This window comes from Narcine bancroftii, chromosome 1, assembly GCF_036971445.1.
Source record: "Narcine bancroftii isolate sNarBan1 chromosome 1, sNarBan1.hap1, whole genome shotgun sequence".
Taxonomy (NCBI): Eukaryota; Metazoa; Chordata; class Chondrichthyes; order Torpediniformes; family Narcinidae; genus Narcine; species Narcine bancroftii.
The window spans coordinates 45,942,447-45,964,216 of record NC_091469.1 but is presented as its reverse complement, the minus strand read 5'-3'; the positions used below and the strand labels follow the sequence as shown (position 1 = coordinate 45,964,216).

The 21,770-nt window shown below is 38.6% G+C and overlaps 1 protein-coding gene and 1 long non-coding RNA gene across 9 annotated transcripts in view; one reads left to right on the top strand and one right to left on the bottom strand.

The window, feature by feature from the left end:
- slc20a2 (solute carrier family 20 member 2) overlaps window positions 1-13,984 on the bottom strand; it is a 114,839-nt gene extending 100,855 nt beyond the window's left edge. Inside the window, exon 1 of one of the 2 annotated variants that reach the window (XM_069925666.1) lies at window positions 13,965-13,984. The gene's annotated coding sequence lies outside the window, so the exon portion shown is untranslated. Of the gene's footprint in view, window positions 1-4,508; window positions 4,836-13,964 lie in introns of those variants that run through there. The other variant, XM_069925648.1, reaches the window with a different exon arrangement.
- On the top strand, window positions 3,867-19,906 carry LOC138757785 (uncharacterized). Of its 7 annotated transcripts, XR_011353894.1 has the most exons (6): window positions 3,867-4,904; window positions 11,488-11,702; window positions 14,471-14,631; window positions 17,521-17,619; window positions 18,048-18,679; window positions 19,016-19,906. It is a non-coding gene; the product is annotated as an uncharacterized lncRNA (long non-coding RNA). The 7 variants fall into 7 exon arrangements; XR_011353891.1 differs by lacking the exon at window positions 18,048-18,679 and having other exon boundaries at window positions 14,532-14,631; XR_011353895.1 differs by lacking the exon at window positions 18,048-18,679 and having other exon boundaries at window positions 14,471-14,590.
- Window positions 19,907-21,770: the final 1,864 nt, after the last annotated feature.

The following is a 21,770-nucleotide window of genomic DNA, read 5'->3' as shown; positions in this document are numbered from 1 at the left end:
ATGCCAGATATACTATGAGACCTTAAATTCAGCTCAAAATTTAATTTATGCCAATTCGGTATACAATTTGACCCATGAAAAAAAAATCAATTTGGTATACAAATCAACCCATGAAAAACCAAAAAAAACCCAACTGCAACAGATTCTCATTGAGACGGTTTTAAAATAAATATATATTTTTTAAAAAAACAAAATCGAAAACAAGTTAGAACTCTTCAAAATCAGTATCATGATCTGAAAGCAACGCATTTAGAACCCTTCAAATTCACTTCTTGCTATTATCATCTGCAGCAAAGATGGCTGCAAGCACACCCATGCTCTCACTGTTTAAACAGTCATCATATGGGTCTGTATCTGATGAGGAGGATTCAGTTTTGTCGTCAGTATCCCACAACAAATCGTCTTCCGTGCCATCAATTGCACAAGAGATACTGCACTATATGAACAATTTTAATCCATCTCGACTTTCACTTTGTCTCATCCCTTGAGCACTAAGTTACACGGCACACCATGCGATGCAGCACGCGTTGCCCCGCCTTTTGTAAACAACTTTTCTGCACTTGACTCCCACATGGTCTTGTTCAAGCAGACATAGAGAGGTTGGAATATAGATGCCAAGCCATCAAGGATAACCGGCAAGTATCAAGTAGTGCTAATCTACTTTTAGTCCTCTCAGTTAAGTGGCTACGAAACATATCCCAGACCAGCAAATTCCATTCTTTGCATACACTGCCTGGCTGTCTGTTCTACACATTGTCTATCCATAGCTTTACGTCATTTTCAGGCATCCATCCTTTTTCATGAAAACATTTTTAAAAAATACCTGCAGGGAATTTTAGTTTTAATTTGATAATCTTCAAACACAAAATTATCAAAAGTTAAGGTTAAATTAACTTTATCCCATTGTCCATGTATGATAACACTATTGTAAACCTGGTCATTTTGTGGCCTGAACTTCTGGTTTGCACAGTTTTAACACCTTTCTATTCCACTGTTCTATTGCCTATCATGTCAAAATTCATGGGGGTTTCATCCATGTTTCCGATATTTGCCAATGCAAGCTTGTGTTTCTGCCAGTTCCGTATAAAATGGTGAAAACTTAACTTTAATGCTCAAGATATTTTGGTAGTTTCTGTGCAATTTTTGTTATTTTGTCATAATAGCAGTTTGTCCTGTTCATGAAATGGTTGCACGAGCCTACTATCGCTTCAAAATCTTTATAGCGTTCTGGGTGGGACTTTGCACACTGTAGTGTAAATGTTTTGACTTTATTTCAGGTGACTATGTAACAATCTTGTTTCTGTCCACGTACCCATTCTCCAATGAGTGATTCCTTTACGAAATGAACATTGCATTTTTGTTTTTTTTGTCTCTTTTTTTCTTCCTCCAATCTCTTACCAACTTCTCATGTACATCAATTTTTCTTGCAACAGGACAGTTGTTATATTTCTTGGCCATTTCTACCACTTTCAATTTAAAACTCATCTCATACTTTCATCACGAGTTGCGTAGTGTTAATGGGCCCTCCCAGACAGCAATCACCTCCAGCCAACACCCAGCTAATCAAACAGCACAATCTTTGGGGGTCAACTTATACACCAGTCAGTGGCCCATCTCAGGCATCGTGATCTTTTGGGGTCAAATTACAAGTCAGTCAATGGGCCAACTCAGGCATTCCAAACATTGGGGTCGACTCATACGTCAAAATAGATGGAAGATATGAAAGGAACCAAGGAAAGTGGTGCTGATGTGAAAGTTCAGCCATGATCTTATTTAATGGCAATGAAGGACAAGGGTCTAAAAATTCCACACCTGTCCGTTTCTCATGAGAAGACTTGCATTTAAACAAGGTGTTTCAGAATCTCAGGACATTCCAATGAAATAGTCAGGTATGAAGTATGGAAGAAAATTTAAAATAATGTTTTAACTATGTTTGGGTTCTTTGACAATGTGACAGATTGAATAGACAAGGGGGATATCAGTGGATGTGGTGTATTTGGATTTTGAGAACATGGAGATCCATATGGATCTGGGGATAACAATGACATTTTGAGAATGTTATTGAAAATAAAGCAAAGAATGGGATTCACAACTTTTTTCTCAGATTACCAAACTGTGACAGGGATAGGGAAAACCATTCATGGATAGGGAGAAGCTGAGTAAAAATGTGGGAAAATGCAAAATGCACACCAGGAAAAATGGAGTAGCTGTTAAATGGTAAGAGACGAGATAATGTTGGTGTTCAAGGGAATCTGGATCTATTCATGCACAAGTCACTGAAATCCTAATGTCAAAGCTACTGAATGTAGAAATACACAATCTCAATATTTCAGTTTATGGCTGAAAAGAGATTACAGAGACTGGACCTGCATTCTCTAGACCAGGGGTAGCCAACCTTTTAATTTTTAAATCTAGACTACAGCGCAGTAATATAACAGTCTAATAATGGGTCTTACATTGTTGCATTCATCATGTTTATTACTAGATGGAGTTATTATAACTATTAATGTAGATATGCACATTTTATTACTTATTTTTATTTCCTCTCTCTTTGGTATATATTTGCTTGTATGAAATTGATTATGTAACTTATTTATTATTTACGCTTATCATGTTAAACAAAAAAATATTAAAAAGAAAAAAATCATACTTGCTTGTGCCACGTGTATGAAAGATACACCAACAACTGGAGAAATTAAATTACCACAATATGCCATGAGACAAAAAGAGATGTCAAATCTAAAAATTCACAGTTGCAATTAGTGCAAAAAAAAAGTAATGTTTCAATGAAACAGGCAGGGATTCTAGAGTAGTTATGATCAGGGAGGTTCAAGAGACTGATGGGCATAGGAGGAAACTAGAAGTGCTGGACTTCAGGCTTGTCTGAAGGTAGCAGTGAGAAGAGATTGAGATCAGTGTGATGCAGATCCTTTATGACAACCAGAAACAGTGTGATAATTTTTTAGATATTAAAAAGGAATCAAGGAACAAGACACCATGATAGATGATCAGTCATAATCAATGAGCAAAGCAGGTACAAATAGCCAGATGATCTACTCCTACTCCCGTTCTTAAATTCTAAGCATTATGTATTGAGCCCCAGTTGATAAATATTCATACAGAATTAGAAATTTATTTGTGAATAATAATAAATGAGAATATTAATCCAATAGAATGTTCATCCTGCAAACAATGATCATAGCATAAAGAATCCATATCTAGTTTGAAAACTACAAGGGAGAATCTCAAAGCAAATCTCATTGGTTATGGCTAATTTTAAAGGATTTTAAAGAATGCAAAATCATAAACCTAGCAATGCAGATTTTTTTTTTTTAAAAGACAGATATTGCTTGGAATGTTCAGTAGGTCCAGCAGTATGTGTAGAGAAGTTGGTACAAGGTCATCAATGTGAAACATCAACTGCTCTCCTATCAGTGTAAACTGATAAATGCTTTCAGCAGGAGTGCCTGAAAACTGGACTAATTTTGAAAACTCCCATCCAGCGGTTGGAAATATAAAGTGAAGACACAAACAGGCACTGGAAACAACTCTGTGGTCATATGGCATCCAGTTCAAGATTGAATGTTGTTCTGATTGATCCCATCTCCGTTGTCTCCCATCCATGTAACAGGTGTCGCACATCCCCTACACACGCTACGTGTCTTAACGCTCAGCCTCTGCGTTTAATCCAGGAAATCGCATGCCTCGAACTGCAACAGTAACGTGGATGAGAAACGTACAGGACTTGGAGAGAAACCCAGTTGGTGTCATTGTGCTCGCGTTCAGTCCACCTGGATCTGCTGCCTGCACGACTGCCAGAGCTGGAGAGTCGCATGCCCAGAAGGGGGGGGGGGGGGGGAGGCCATTCGATCTCACGGCGAGGGGAGTGAATGAGAGAACGTCTCCAACTGGAGGGCGCCCCGATTCAATGAGCGATGCTCCGTGCTCAACCGGCGTCTGGTGGCCGCCAGGCGACAAAGACACGGTACGACTCCCGCGCGGCCCCGGACACCCCGCGCGACTCCACGCGGCGGTGTCTCTTCCCCCCCCCCAACCGTCGCTGCGCGAGATTTCACTGAGCGTTCTCCAGACGTGTCGCGAGCTTCCGAGTCCGCACTACCGGGTTGGAGCTCCGCGCTCACATGGAGGCGAACCCTTCCTCTCCGGTCCATGTGGCTGCCTCAGCCGAGGGATTCCGCCATGCGTTCTCCTCATGAGGGTCAAAAAGAAAGGAGCGTCGGACGCGCGGCCATCTGACGGGGGCCTCTCTCTCTCTCGCCCCCCCCCACCCCATTCGGGGTCCAAGCTTCACTTCCCCAACAAATAAATTGAGCCGATTGAGCGCCCGGGGGCACGTGAGAGGGAAAAACAGATCGCAGCCGTTCGAAAGAAAACTTGATTTGGGCGGGTTAAACCAGAATATTTGGAAGAGAGAGGCGGGGGGGGGGGGAATAATTTCCCGAAACAAACTTCAAGCCCGACGACATGCTGGGCCCTTGCTCACTTACCAGGAGGCGCCGCGACCACCACGGAACTCAGAAGCTGGCGCCCACCGTCGGGAGGTGGCTCTGTCAGAAACGTGCTTGCCTCCTTGTGAAGCCTCCCTGGACTTTTGCTGCTTTGTCCTGATGCTGATGTCCTTTTTAAATCCTCCTCCTCAATGATCTAACCCGCCATGTTAAACCAAGTACAAACTGAGGGAGCGGCTCTGACTCTTTATACCAGAGGGAGCGAGGAGGCGGAGCGGCCGGAGGGTCCCTTGTGGGTGGAAACGACTGAGACACCGAGATACACTGCTTATTACTGCGAGAGGGGAAGCCAGAAACCACCCCACACGTAATGTGTGCCGGACTGAACCAAACATCCGTGCCGTGAATATCACCACCACCTGCACCAGCCGCTGGGTAAATGTGACTACGATTTGTATCATAAACATTAGTATTATCTCGCTTTCAAATAAAACAGTAACAGGCAACCATTAACACCCGCACGATGTGAACGCTGGTCACGAGAAACGCCAGCACCAGCCAAACTATTAACGCTGGCGCGACCCCAACCGAGAATCATTGCCACTCAACCCATTCATACCACAAACTCCAGCTTTACCACAGTTTGCACCTGCTAAACTACAGGCGCATTGCACGTTGGGAAGCTGTGCAATTTAAAAGCTGCTCCATTGATCGAAGTGTAAAACTATCAACACCAGCACCTACCATCTGCCACTCAGGCAAAATCCATAACCATCACTTCCAAACCTACCAGCAGCACTCATTTCAACCATAGCATGTAGATTAGGACGAGCTGAGCACGCATTCACTCACAAGCACACATACCATAACCACCATACTTTTAACAGCATCAAAACCATCAGTTGAGCAATGGTAGATTCATCTAGCTATCATGGATGTAGTAGGACAGTGGACTTGGAAAGCTTCCAAGTCTCACACCGGAGGCGTGGGGAGAAGAAAAATATTTTATAAGACATAGTAAGCATTATCTGATTTAGAATGTAAGTTAGAGCCAGAGTTTAAAAAAAAGACTGGCCATACCGCTGTGCTCCAGCAAGTACAGTAGAATCAACAAACAAAAAAAGTACAGATGGAGGTCAACTTTCAAGAGACTAGACTAGTTTAAGTCCCACCATGAGGGATCTAAACCATTATTTGTTCTTTGCGCTTATGTTTTGTAATGTACTTTGGTTGAGGTTATACATTGAGACAAGATCACAAGAAAATCATGAGTTCAGACAATGGTTAGTGAATCATGTGCATTTCATATTTATGACCAAAACATTCACTAATCAGGTGCTATACCTCATTAATCTCATGAAAAAGCAAATGAATCTAGTTTATCGTTTTCATAAAATAAGTAATGAAATTTCCCTCGGCCAAAAATTAGATAGGAATTAGAAAAATGTAAACTCGTGTATGGTAAACGATGACATACAACAAGATGACCAGATATGTATTGAGGATGGAAGGGCTTATTAAGTCACCAACTCTGTTAATGGATTCCACAACCGCCCTTGGTGGTTTTTTTTAATGAATTTTAGATACATGCACAACAAAAAGCACAAGAATAGGAAAAATATACTGTATAGGCACAGAGAAATTAATTACAATGTATCCTAGAATAAAAATGAATGTTGCAACTAATAGTAAACAGGTAGACAGAATTCAATATTATATCTTGTACCTACAAAAAAAACACAAAAGAAAAAAGACTAACTAACTATCCGAAATCTATAGCCCCTAAGCTTAAAAAAAAGAGAAAAAGCTGCTGAGATATCTTAAACCACCAAAAGGGTAAACAATAATAGTATGTTGGTGAATTGCCTTTATATGTAAATAAGTAAGTTCAGGAAAAGACTACAAATGTTTCTTATGTTACATAGAAAATAATAAATCACTGTGTTATTCATTAAACATTAAAATATTCCATAAAAATGTACCGCATTTTATTAAACTTAATTTCAGTTTTCAAAACATTACATCTAATCTTCTCAAGGTTCAAACATGATAATGTTTGGATCATCCATTGAGCATAACTGGGAGGATTAGAGTCCTTCCATTTTAGCAAAATACAACTTCTAGCCATTAAGGTGGCAATCTGATACCAATAATCGACTGTTCTCTATCACCACACCAAATAAAGCTGTAATGGGATAAGGTTGAATAGTAACTGAGAAAATATGGGAAAATGCATGAAAAATTTCCTTCCAATAATGATCCAATGCTGAACAGGACCAAAACATATGAAATATGAAAGCATCCCCATTCAACATCTGTCACATAAAGGTTTGATAGTAGGAAAAATTTTAGCTAATTTATCTTTGGATAAATATGTTCTATGCACTATCTTGAATTAAATAAGTGAATGATGTGTACAAATGGAAGAGGAATGGACCAATTTTAACGTCATCATATCAGCAAAGGTCATGATCAAATTAAGGGGTCTGGGACTCTGTTTTTCCCTCTGCAACTGGAGACTCCAATCAGTGCAGATTGGCACTCCTCGCTGACCATCAATACAGGGCACCTCAAGACAGTGTGCTTAGTTCCCTACTCTATTCCCTGTACACTCATGACTTCATAGGTCAACTCCAATGTAATCTATATATTCGCTGACAACACCATCATTGTTGGCCAAATAAAGGGAAATAATGAGTCAATACAGCAGGGAGATTGAGAATCTGATTGGGTGGTGCCAGGACAACAATCTAGTTCTCAATGTCAACAAGACCAAGAAGCTTATTGTGGATTTTAGGAAGGGGAAACCAAGGGACCACCTGTCTTCATTGATGGCCTTCATAAATCAAATTATTGAGTCTAGAAATAGGGATGTTATAGTGAAGTTGTATAAGACATTGGTGAAGCTAAATTTTGAGTACTGTGTGCAGTTTTGGTCACCAAACAACAGCAAAGATATCAGTAAAATTGAAAGATATCAGAGTAGTTTTACAAGGATGATGCCAGAACTGAGTTACAATAAAATGTTAAACAGTTTAGGACTTTATTCCCTGAAGCATAGAAGAATGAGAGGAGATCTGATAGGGATATACAACATTATGATAGGTATAAATAGAGTAAATGTTTGCAGGCTTTTTCTACAGAGGTTAGGAGAGATAAAAACTATAAGATGTTTGATTAAGGGTAAAGGGGAAAAGTTTAGGGGGAGCATTAGGGGGAACTTCCTCACACAGAGAGTGGTGGGAGTGTGAAATGAGCTGCCAGCTGAATTGGTGAATGTGTGCTTAATTTTAACAGTGAAGAAAAATTTGGACAGGTACATGGATAGGAGGGGAATGGTGATTTATGGTTTGGGTGCAGTTCAGTGGGTCTAGGTAGAATAATAGTTTGGCACAGACTAGAAAGGTCAAAGGATCTGTTTCAGGGCTATAGTGTTCTAATGTTCTATGGTTGGTTAATAGAGAGGGTTAGTTCCTGGGAGTCCACATATCAATGGATCTCTCTTGGAGCCAACTCATTGAGGCAACCATGAATAAGGCACACCAACTACTCTACTTTTTAAGAAGTCTGAGGAGATGTTGTCGAATACTCTATCAATCCTTCACAAGTGTACTGTGGAAAGAATACTGACCGGTTGCATTGCAGTCTGGTTTGATCATTCAAATGGCCAGGAATGCAGAGAGCTGCAGAAAGTATCCCATGCTGTCTATAAAAGAGTTTGTATATTCTCCGCATGTCTGCGTAAATTTTCACTGGGGACTCAGGTTTCCTCCCACTGTTCAAACCGCACCAGGGGTTGTAGGTTAATTGGGTGTAATTGGGTAGCATGAGTTTGTGGACTGAAATGGCCTGTTACCATGCTGTATGTCTAAATGTTAACATTTTAATTTAATATCCATCACAAGCCTTGACCTCCCAACCATTGAAAAAAAACATGTGTCAAGAAAGCACCCAACATCATAAAGAGGTCACAACCTCTTTTCACTGCTACCTTCAGAAAAATGGAACAGAAGCTTCTAGGAACAGATGGAACATTTTTTTTTCCAATGGAATCAGGCTTTTGAACCTCCTGTTACTATCCAAACCATAAATTATTCTGGGATGCAAAAAGACCTATGTGCGCTATTGAAATACCACTTTTTTCTTACACCAGCTGTAACTGTGAATATTATATTTATTATATATTTATGTATTGAGGTGAGTTCATGTATACTATTCTAGTTTTTTTCATAAAAAATGTATCTGTCTACAGCAAGGAAGAATTTTGATCTATAGGTACATTATCATGTACTATAATGTCACATTTTCTTCAGCTTTATTTTCCTCCTCTTCTTCGACTTCTTTCCTGTCAGTGTTGGCAAGCTAATATATGAAAATATGAAATCTGAGTCTGAAAGATGCACAGTCAAATATTGCAGAGCTCCTCCACAATGGTCCAAAAAACATAATATTTGCCTTGTTGCATCAGTAGGAGTGCTACACCTCAGTCTATCCTTGTTTTTGATGTATTGCTGTCATTGTGGGCATGTTGTGCACATGGGCTGTGGGTTGCTCATTGAGTTCATAGTCTACATTGCCTATAAGCTACTAGCTGTTTTGAGAGGATGATTATCTCTTGAATAGAGGATCATTGCAGTATGAATGCAACAAGATTCTGCCAGGATAGCATGAATTGATCATTGCTCCAAACATGCTTGCTCTCAAAGGGAATGTTGACTCATGCACTCTTGTCTAAGAGCTAATGGATTGTACAGAATTGAAGTTAACAAGTAATATTTTGATTTGGCACATCACTCCTTGTTGACTTCTGAAACAAATAAGGAAGGTTAAAAAAAAATTATTGCAACTGCCAGAGGAAAAAAAACTCATCAATTAATCTGCAAATGGTTGATAATGAATTTAAATAACATCATAAGGGAACAAGGAGGTAGAGAAGCATAAAATCTATTGTACTTAATGTTAGAAGGCATGAACCAGACTCTGGAACTCCAAAAGGTATTGCTGAGATTTCTGCTAGATATTATATGTGTGCACTAACCTCTGGTGTCATCTTTCAGACACATAAAATGACACAATTGAGCCGAGTTTTGAACCCTAACCCCAAAATCTTCATATTAAAAAATATTGATCTTTTCATTATTTCATATGTTCAGTGCCCACATGACCTCAGACTTGCCTGTCAAAGAAGCAATGTAGATTGTGCAACTACAGTCAATGTTGCTCCATTTGTTTAGCAGGAACTTAGGTGAATGAGGTAAGGTTTAATTTACTTAATTGTCAGTTTGGAAGACAAAATTAAAAACTAGTACATTTGAGTATTGTAACAGAATGTTTGAAGGAAGAGGAACGTAAGGAAAATGGGATGCTTTTAAAAGTGTCTTGACAAGAGTTCCGAACATACACATTTCTGTGGAGTGAAGGGTGATGCATGAAGGCATAGGTAGGTTAGATGATGAGGGAAATTCAGGCTTTGGTCAAGAACAAGAAGGAGGCATGGGATACCATGGCACCTGGAGGAGTTTCAGGAACTGAGGAGCAAGTTAAAAAAAGAAAATCAGGAGGCCAAAAGAGGACAGGGGATCATTCTGCCAGATGACATAAAACCATGAAATTTTATGTACAGGAAGGGAAAAATTTAACCAGACAAAACATCCCACCACCAGCCACACCTTTCCATCTCCACCCCAATCTGCTTCTCACAGGGATCAGACTCTCAGATGCCTCCTCACCCAGCCTTCCACCCCCTTAGGCAATTCTTGTTGTAATTATAGAAAGGACAAAATTTATCCCTACATTCTCCTATCCATGACAATAAACGGATTGTCAGGTGAGGCAGAGCTTTAAATGAGCATTGTCCAACCTAATCTACTCAGAGTGGACAAAATAATTTGACACATATTGTTTATTGTTTTGTTTCTGGCACATTTCCAAATTACAGAATGAAGTGAATTTCCAAAAAGAGACAATGCACTGACATTCACCCCCCACACCTCCCCCCCCAACCAATTTTTAAGTGTTATCGATTCTGTTTATGACACTTGTTACATTTGTGAGAAGAAAACAATGCCTGTATTGGGGAGAATGCTGTGTTGACTTTATTCTATTCACTTGTTCTGAAATACATATTGCATGTGATCTCATAGGATTGTATTCTCACAGACTGAAGTTATAATCTGCTACATAATTCCTCAGTTTCTTTATTTAATTTTGCAGTCTTTTCCAAAATGACTCAAAACTTCAAAAAAAATCCATCCTCTAATTATGATGATTACAGAGGTGAAAAGCTGATGTTTTTGTCTGTTTAGTCTAGCATTGGTCAGTCTCTTTGTGGCATGACTAATACTATAAGGTCCTAATATCATGGTACTCAACATGGTAAGTGACAACTTCAAAGCTAAACAAGTACATCATTGTCCTATGACAACAATTTGGTAATTTAGTAGATTGCATGTTGTCAAGTCTGTGTTATTTCAAAAAGTACTTTATTAGAAACGAATGAAATAAATTATATGTCATCGCCGGAGTAGCTTATCAATTTAATTCAAGGAATAATCTTTGTCTTAAGTTATGATAAATGCATATTTGAGGCTTTTTTGCCATTTTATTTTTTTTTCCAACCATCTCACTTTTGTTGGCTCTACTGGGAAATTCGTCTTCCAGAGATGGCCAATAATTGATGTGTTGAAGTTGGGATGTGATATAAATAAAGGAAGAGGTGGTGTTAGGTGGGGGGGTGGGTTAGTTGGGTGGATGGGGAGCAGGGGAAGGGAAGATTTGAAGTAATTTACTTTATTGTTTACAAATTCTTTCTTCTAAAGTACCTCCTCTGCCAGTGCCTAGAAATAGTTATATTTTTGAAACATTTACATCTAAACTTGAATTCCTAGTGAAATTTCCTGAGGTTAAAAGGGACCTCTCTTGTTCTATTTTCACACCTTTATCTGCAACAGAGGCCGCAGTAGATAGAATTCATGTTAGATATGCATGAAATTTTCTAAAGTGTGATCTCTGCCATTAGGAATGAAACTGAAAATGAACCTGCTGCCATTCTTCCAGAGCCATGAATAGAGCTGAATGAGTTGACTCCAGAATTCTCAGTGGTTTTGGTGGGATAGAAAACAGCTTCGATCTCTCAAATAAATTAAGAATGCTAAAAATACCCAGCAGATGAGGCAGCTTCTACTGAAGGAGAAAAACCGTTATCCTTGACCAGTTCTGAGACAAACTGGAAAGGTTGGTGATCTGAGGTTGATGAATTCTATAAAGTGTCTCATTGAAATATGAGATACTGTTCCTTAGACTTGCATTGAAATTCATTGGAATTCCATTTTAGAGTTTGACAATATGGAAAGAGGCCTTTCAGCCCAACTTGTCTAAGCCAACAAACTAGCTCCATTTGCTTGTGTTCAGCCAATATCAATTTAAAGCTTTCCTATCCATGTACCTGCTTAAATATCTTTTGTATGTTGGAATTGTTTCCACCTCTACCACTTCCATATGCCTGCCCTCTGTGAATAAGGAACCCCTCAGCTCCCTTTTAAATATTTACCCTCTTATCTTAAATCTATGTCCCTTCACCTTAAATTTAGATTCCCCTACTCTTGGAATAAGGTTATTACTATTTACCTTTTCTATGCCCTTCATGATTTATAAATCTCTATAAGGTCCTCTGCTTAGCCACCCACACTCCATGGAATAAAGTCCCAGCCTATCCAGCCTCTCCTTAATTCAAGATGGCCAGTCCTGGTAATATTCTCGTGAATCTTTTCTGCAGCCTTTCCAGCTTAGCAAACAAATTTGTGCCCAATACTCCATGCGCCATCTCATCAACATCTTGTACGGCTATAACATGACATCCCTGCTCCTCTACTCAATGCTTTGACCAATGAAGATTTGGCTGTGGACTCAACTCCATGTACCTGACTTTTCTCCTTAATCCTTACTTCCCCTTGTATGCCAAAAAAAAAGTGCTGTCTTTGCTTGGCTTGCTTGCCCTGTTCATCTCCTGCTGTGAGAGGAGAAATTTGACCAGTTGACCAATTGAGAAATTTCATACAAAACATAATAATTTCTTATTTGGTGAAAGAAATTACATTCTTCAGATTTATATCCAATTATCAATTAGCAATGCACAGACTGGGTTTATTGTTAATGGGTTTATTGTTAAAACCAAGGCCTTTATAATGATGAGAATTTTATTAAACTAGTTGAAGTGAAAATCTGCAGGGAAACTCCAGAACAAGGTAGACATAATTTTAAAATCTATTTAGCAACAAATTTAGGAAGTATATTCTCACATAAAGTACTACTTCTTCATAAAAGGTCTTTGTGTCACAGCAGGGATGGCAGTTTTTTGAGTGGTTCTGAAGAGAAATGAAGCAAATGCTCCAAATGAGGGGTGGTAAGAACTCAAGGGATGGAATTCCCAGCCTCTCTTCCTATATATAGTTCAAGTACTTGAATCAATGTTATTATTTTCCACAACTTTTACCTTCAGTATATAAAAACACAAAGAGATGGAGTGAGAAATATCTTGAGGTATATAACAAACAACCAAAGGTTTTATGTCAAGTTGTCCTTCAGCCCAAATAAGATAGGCAACAGGCTGGAATACAGAATATAGATTTCTCCTGAAATTTACTTAATTCTTCCAGATGGGGGAGAACAGAAATGGGGTAAATTTATCATTCCAGGCATTCAGCAAGCTCCCTAAGCTCAGAGAATGTTGGGAGGGGTCAAAACTAATTCCATTTTCTTGGCCCTCATAGTGTGTCTGAATACTAATTCAATATATACTGTACAAAAGGAGACCATTCAGGTCACAAGTTTGGAGTCTGCAGTAGGTATTTCAAAGAATTGCTCCTCCCCCCCTCCCCCACTTTCTCACTATAGCCCCATAAATTCTGATTCAGTTCCTCTTTGAATGTTACTTGCTGAGAATAAACCACAACATCCAAATCAGAACCAATAAAACAGCAAAAACCATTTCTCATACTGCTCCATTGCTGCATTTGAGATTATGCCAATGTTCAACAGTGCAGCAGCATTTTTGGGGAGAGAATTGTAACAAAGGAATTTCTAATGAACAAGATTTTCCATTGTACAAACATCTCCAGATTTAGTGGTATAATTTGCTTTGTTCTACATGTTAACATCCATTGGGGAGTGGGTGATGATACCTCAAAGAACCATTAGATCCAGCAGTCTTTCACATATTCTCTTCATGTCTGCATGGGTTTTCTAGGGGCTCCAGTTACCTCCCACCGTTCAAAGACGTCCCAGGGGTGAAGGTACATTGGAGCTAAATTGGGCAGCACAGACTCGTGGGCCCAAATGGCCTGTTACCATGCTCTATGTCTAAATAAATAAAATAAAATCCCCAAATTTCCTGTCAGCAGCTCCCACTCCAAGTCCATTACTATTAACAATTCCTACAAGCACCAAGACTGGCCGTGCCAGAGTATGTGGTCAGAAGATTAAACAGCTCCCACCTACCCTTGTGGTGAATCATTCCACGGTGTGAAGTCAGATATTTGCATTTTCTTTCTGTGCCAAGGAAAACTAAAACATGCAAAATGTGTTTTTACAAGGAGTAATCAACTCTGCGCAAATCAGGCCACATCCTGACAGGTCACATGCATCAGTGGTGCTGTCAGTAAACAATGTTATGTAATAGTTCCAAGTAGTAGTATTGTTCCAAATGTTTCACAAACAAAACTAAGCAGTGAAATGGTAACTTCAATACAACAGCTTTTAGATCAGAGGGCAGTGGATGAAAAGCAGTTAAAAAAATGAAATAGCCTAAAAATTGCAGAAAACTGACTGAAGAAATTAGCAAGTGATGGAGGTTTGACATTACACAGAATCTGATGAGCTGGAGACACTGATTACCTCACAGGCAAAATGTAATAAAAATTGAAATATTGGGAAGACTGCCACACTTTTCCAGATCTGACACAGGACTTTCACACTGAAATCTTAATACTGTTCTCTTTTCACAGGTGTTTCTGGCATTTTATGTTTTTATTACTTAGGATTGTGATTCATTTATCTTAATAACAGAGACTTGCTTCAAGCAAGACCAAGAAAGGCTTTTAATATTTCTGGTTAACTATTACCTGGTGAGAATGGACAAGAAAAAAAGAGCTGGGGCTTTGCTTGTGTGAGTAAGGATGATGCTACAGCTCTGAGTAGAAAAGATTCACTAAATGTTTTTAGAATTGAAATTTTTAGCTTTGTACAGAAAGATGTTATTACATTGAGCGGACAAAGAATTATTGGAGGAACTCCATAGGTCAGGCAGAAAACATTTGCTGACCATTTCTACCTATGAATGCTGTTTGACCTGCTGGTCAGCTATTCCCTGTCTGTTGAAGATTCTAGAGTTTGCAACTTTTGTGTTTTCTCTAACGCTCATACATTGTTATGAAATTTTTGTACAGCCCCACATAAAGAGGTGAGAAATTAGCAAATATTTTGGCATAAATAATTGTTTCTGAAATGTTTTGAGCCATCAAAATTAGTGAAAGGTTCTATACAAATGCAAGTTATCCTTTAGTTTTAAAGTTGCAACAAAAATGAAACATTCTATACTTATTATTTCTTCAAACAGAAATATGCAAGATAGAAGGATGCCATTTGGCCCATTATCTTTGTGCTGATTATTTAAAAAAGCATGATTGCAGGTGTTAAAAGAATTGCTAAATAACTATGTTTGCGAGGTACTCCTAGATCTGGTAGGAATTCAAAGGTGAACTGTAAGGGTCTTGACTGCTATTGAAGCAATTCAGTGGAAATACTTGTTTGATCAGAGAACAAGGAGTAATGCACAAGGCCAATAGTTCCGTTACTTCAACCAGGGAGCAAAAGACCAAGTTGGAACAGGGCATGCAAATCCACAACTCTTTTCCAAGTCTTTGTCAAAGGATAGATGTAAATGGAAAGTAAAAGGGAAAGAGATCAGGATGAAATGAAATTCAGCTGGAAGGCTCATAATTTCTACCACAGTCTGATGAGCAGATAATTCCATTTGCCCTAAAGTTAGCAATTTTATGGTGTCTCAACAAAGCAACTGGAGACTCACCACAAAAATGGGAAATATTGCTTTATACATTATTTATACATTAAAAAAAAATCACTCGAGTCATCAATATGTTGTTTGATGAACTTTCCCTTCATTATGTAGAAATCCTGCGCTAAATATCAATGCCAATGCTGAGCTATTTGGCATTGACACTACTGTAAAGAGATGCAGAGTAAGGAAGCAACCACAAGACAGAAGAAGAAAGATTTTAAAAAACTAGAAGGGTGCAGAGCAAGAGAGAAAAGAGACAAAATTAAAGAGCGAACAGGTGAGAAATAAAAAAAGGGAAAAGGAAGAAAACAGAGGGAAGAAAAAAGGCATAAGAGATCAAGTGTAAAAGAGATGGGCAGAACAACAGCAAACAAAAGAATGCTGTTTACATGGGAAAGCTATTACTCTGTATTGAAAAGGAAAAACAATGAAACTCAAATCCAAAAGTTAAACATTTCCTGTGCACATTGGGATTAACTATATGGGAACAAACAATCCCAAATAACCAAACAGAGAAATCAATAATCAAATTTGAAGTCAGTTTGCAAGTGGAAGGTAAGTTTTCCACCCCCGTTACTGTTCTCCATGATCCCAGGTCACACCTCAACTTCTGGAGTATGAGGGGTCTTTTTCTTCTGCAAATAGAGATCAGTTCAATTTAGAAATTCAAGCTTAAAGTAGCATACAAGGGTTAGAAACAAGCACAAATCAATTCATTTATTATTTCACAATCCTTTAATTTCCAAAAAATCAAGTTCACATTTATTGTCAAGAGTACGTACACATCATAGGCAACCTTGAGAATCTTTTTCCTGTGGGCCAGACAGAATTTATACTTATTGGTAGTGTAAACTGTACTCAAGAAAAAGATACATATACAAAAGAGAGAAATATAAACAAATAAATAAATGTAAACAAACTGACTGCGCAATACAGAAAAAAATAAATATTTAGTAATAAATAATGTGCAAAGTAAGAGTCCTTAAATGAACCTCTGAGTTTGTTGTTTACAAGTGTGATGATGCAACTGTTCCTGAATCTGGTGGTATGAATCTTGTGAAATCTATACCTCTATGGCAGTAACGAGCAGAGAGCTTGTCCTGGGTGGCATAGATCCTTGATGATTGCTGCTGCTCTCTGACAGATTTTCCAAATGGTGGGGAAAGTGTTGCTTACGATGTACTGGGCTCTGCCCACTATCTTTTGCAGGGCTTTCCACTCAGAAGTATTCAGCACTATGCATCTGTAGAAGGTCCAATGTACGTGGAACCTCCGCAAACTCCTGAGGAAGTAGAGGAACTGACATGCTTTCTCCACGATAACAGTAGTATATCGGGTCTCTGAAAGTTCCTCCGAGATAGTGACTTCCAGGAATTGAAATTTGTTCATCTTTTCCACCTTTGATTCTCCAATGATCACTGGATCAAACACCTCTGGTTTCCCATTCTTAAAGTCTACGATCTTGAATTTGTTGCAATTGAGTGTGAGGTTGTTATAAGTATACCATTCAACCAATTTTTCAATCATCCTCCTATAGACTCATACCCCTTTTTATACAGCTATTGCTGTGGTATCATCAGCAAGTTTGTAAATGGTGTTGTGCTGAGCCACGCAGACATAGGTGTAAAGCAAATAGAGCAAGGGGCTAAATATGCAACCCTCTGGTGCTCTGTTGATGATGGAGATTGTAGAGGAAATGTTCTTGCAAATCTGCACTGATTTCGATCTGGTGAAGAAATCCAGGATCCATTTACATAATAGGGTATTGAGGCTCAGGTCTTGGAGTATGCTAATTAATTTTGAGGGGGTGATGGTGTTGAATGCCAAACTGTGATCAATAAAGAGCATTCTGGTGTATGTATGTTTAGATTTACGGCCAAGGAAATACCTTTTAAATATAGTTGCAGTTGTTTGTCTCTCTTGTGTTGAGGTAGTCTGTCTGGAGCAAGATAACTTTCTGCCATTCCACCTTTGCAGGTTCTGAGGTAACCAATGACACCAATGTTGCACCCAATCGTCTGCCACTCTGGTTAGAAAGTGCTTGATGGAGTGGATGGGTGTACATTTTGGGATATGGTATGTACCTTCCATCATTGACATTGGGCTTTGCTATGTTCTTAACGAATGGATTCAGTGCTCTTCTATATTGAAGAGTCATGGCCTGGAACTCCCAGAAATAAATGGGAATTTTATATATACTGTACATCTCTGTGAGATGTTGCCTCAAGAAGGATCCCCGTCACCCTGGTCACAATCTCTTCTCTCTGGTACATTCAGGCAGAAGGTACAGAAAATTAGTGTCCAGCTCCTCTTGGCTCAAGAGCAGTTTTTTTCAGCAGGTATCAGGCTTTTGAGCTTCCCCTTTCTGCCCTAACCCCAACCATTAATGACTCCAGGACTACCACAAGATCTGTTGGCAATATTGAAACATCACTTTTTGCTTTGCACCAAGTGCAATGGTGAATATTCATCCTATATTTATTTTCTCTTTTTTTTTGTCTCAGACAGATTGTGGTGATCTAATTTCTATTGCTGTATATGGTATATCTTACCTGCCTGTATGATTGCGACAAGTAAGAATTTCAGCGCAGCTCTTCATGACAGTGAAGTTGCACATAATTTTCTTGTCCAAAGTTCTATCAACTTGACCATCTCTTACTGTGCAGGAGTGCAGAGAAGAGTATCTGTTTCAGGGCTCTGATTTGAAACGTGTGAACAATGAAGCCAGTTGACTGCAATAATGGAAATGTGGGACAGGGCAAGGATGTCAACACTATTTCCCTGTGCCTTCCAGTAGATCTGGAGGATTTTGCAGAGTTGGTGATGGTGGTTTTATTGATACTTTCTGTGTGCCATCTCAAATTTGGCTCCTACTATAAGTCATCTCCATGATTTTAACCTATAGGTCCAGAACATTCCTAGTCTCCCTGCAGACCAGGACTGTATTATTTCCCCCAGCTCGTTTCCTCATTTCCTCATTACAATGCTGCAAGCTTCCTTGAAAAAAATTCCCCACTGGAATGGAACTATACAATGGGACAAATGAGAAACTGCTCTTCACCTCCACTCCAGAATCAAGGTTACTCCAATTTCAGCTCGGCAGTATGCAAAGGAAAATTACATTACCAGTGACAGGGTGAGCACTAAGGCATTTATTTAAAATAAAACCACTTAGCAAACTATTACAATATTTCAAATTTAATCCAAATTCATGTGGTATTTTATAGAAAAGAAAAAAAAAGTAAAGAAATTTAAAAAGAAGAAAAACCTCTCATTAATCCCCCCACCCCCTCCTCTGATCCTCATGCAGTGAACTGAGATTCACTGTTGGTGTGTTATACTGATGGCTGGCTCTGCCCCCATCTACCCATATATAACTCTGGTTTCCTGCCTAACTCTGAGCCCCGCTGAAGACCACTGTAAGACCCTACCCTCAGTTATAAGCTAATAAAAGTGTATGTTCTCTCTCCAGTTGTGAGAGCTTTTAATCACACTACACTCCTACAAACTGAAAAAAAAGAAAAAGAGGAAAAAAAAGGACAAGAAGGCCACAACAGGGGTACTTCACTTTCACTGACAAAAGACAAAGGAGGAAAAACCCAACACCCAACCCTGCAAAAGCTGCAACCGTGTCTGCCTGTCCTGCATCGGACTTGTCAGCCACAATCGAGCCTGCAGCTGACGTGGACTTTTACCCCCTCCATAAATCTTCGTCCGCGAAGCCAAGCCAAGAGAAGAGAGATATATAGAGACATATAAGAGAAAGGGAATGTTCAAAATTCATTTACATTTTAATATCAACAGTTGGGCTCCATATTTTCTAAAATGTATGATATTTATCTCTTAAATTGTAAGTAATTTTCTCAAGTGGAATACAACTCTGAACTTCTGCATGCCATCTCTCCATTCCCAAATCAATATCAGACTTCCAAGCTATAGCAATACATTTTCTAGCTGTTGCCAAAGTAATAAGAACAAATTTTACTTGATACATATTCAGTTTTAATGTGTGACTTAGAGGGATTAAATTTAGGTTTAATCCCTCTAAAATCTCCCAGTAAAAATAACATTGGATCCCGTGGGAATTTTACACTAGTTATTTATTCTAATAAATTACCAATTTCAAGCCAAAAAGGTTTAATTGTTAAACACTGCTAAGGTGAATGCAAAAAAAAGTACCAACTTCTTGTCCATACCTAAAGCATAAATCTGAATAAGTATAGTTCATTTTATGTAACTTTTGTAATGTTAAATATAACTGATGAATAAAGTTATATTGAACTAACCAAAATCTCACATTTATAGTACTTTTCATACTCTACATATCTGAATCCATCTATGTTCATCTATTTGCCTATTTAAATCTACCTCCCATTAATGTCTTGATATATGAACTCCTTTTTGAGTCTTCTTTTGTAATAATTTATACATCTTTGAAATTAATTTCTTTACATCTCTAGTACATAATTTGTATTTTTCAATATCTTAAACCTTTCCTTCATTCTACTAAAAGTAATACATTTCCCAGCTTCAAAACAATCTTTAATTTTCTTAATATCACAATTTTGCCAAATTTAAAAAAAATTATTTTAACCATAGAACACTAAGGTATTGTTGACTCATTCATTAAATCATATTTGAGAATGGTCTTACAGTCAGTAGCTACTAAATAAAGATCTTTTTTCCTACTTGCACCCAATGGGGAACACTACACTTCAGCAATAAAGTCCACATTGAGACCCTGAGATATGAAAACTTCTTTCCATGATTTGGGAACCACCTCTCAAGGAAGCAAGAAATAAATGATGAAATTTTCCATTGCCTTGACTCTGAGGAAAATAATATTTGAATATCAAGACTGAACCTGGCTCATAGCTCATGGCCCACTGGACAGCAATTGACCCATGCCTCCTGTATACCTCTCAGTCATTGCAACCGAGGAACTATAGCAAAAATATGAACACACAACATTCCCACAGCTGCTGATGAGATGTCCATTTGCTTTAGCAATTTTGGATAAAGAAAGAAGTACTTGCCAGGGCTCTGTAAGCACCAAGTATCTAAAGAAAATCAGGCTCCTCTGACAACCTCACATCACACTGTAGTGACAGCCTAGGTTATCTCCTGTGTATCTGAAGTGAAACAAACCCATGACTGCCTGTCTCAGAGACAAGGGTGCCATCAATACACTATGGATGATCCATTTAATGGAGGAAGTCATTGTGTGTCTGACAAATGATAGCTGTGTGATTCAGCATAATTCAATGGAAACAACACTAAAGACAAGAGAGTAAGACAAAGAGAGGCCCCTTATATGACTGCCTGGAGGTCATCACTGTATAATTTGTCCACCTTTGCTTATTTTGAATTAAGACGCTGACTCGGCTTTTCATGTCACTGATCTATATGCATAAAACTCATCTATCAAAACATCCCTGAAGTCTCTCATTTGCCAAATGTACACAACTGCTCCTGCAGCTACCATGCCTCACCTGCCTTATATTTAATTTGTGATTCATATTACTTAATTTGTATCATGTGTTTTACATTACGGGAAGCTGCAGAAAATTTCATTAGCTCTGTAAACTGTATTTCTGTATTTGAAAATAAACATATTTATTCATTCCTATTCAGAGGTGAGTGGCACACTATTACTCTCCATCCTCCACGTTATACCAAGATTCTTGGATTCACTCAGTGAGGTTAAAGGGCAGTTAGCTTAGCAGAATATCTGACCATCACAGGGCAAGCTGGAAGATGTGCAACTGTGCCAAGACTGGACCCTTATCAGGTAACAAACTGATACCACAGTAAGAGAACAAAGATAGAGTGAGTGGGAATGGGATAATCAAAGACACTCTTGTGGACTGAATGAAGTGTTCAAGCAATCTGCTTTGGTTTGCTTTGTGATTCCATTGCTCACTCTTTCGACTCCACCAGCACTCATTCCTCTTGTCACAAACCTTTGTATGCAACCACAAGAAATTCAGTGGCTGCCTTTTTACCTCTTCCATTCTCACCATCCAGAGATTCAAATGCTTTTTCAAGTTGTGGCAACATTTATTTTCAATGTTTTGAATTTGGTATCTTGCAATTTATACTCACAATGTCGTCTGCTAATCATTGGAGAGATCAAACACAGATTGAGTAATCACTTTGCAGAGCACCTTCAATCAGTCCCATTGGTATACTCTTGGTATTTTACAGCCCTCAAGACAACATTGAAT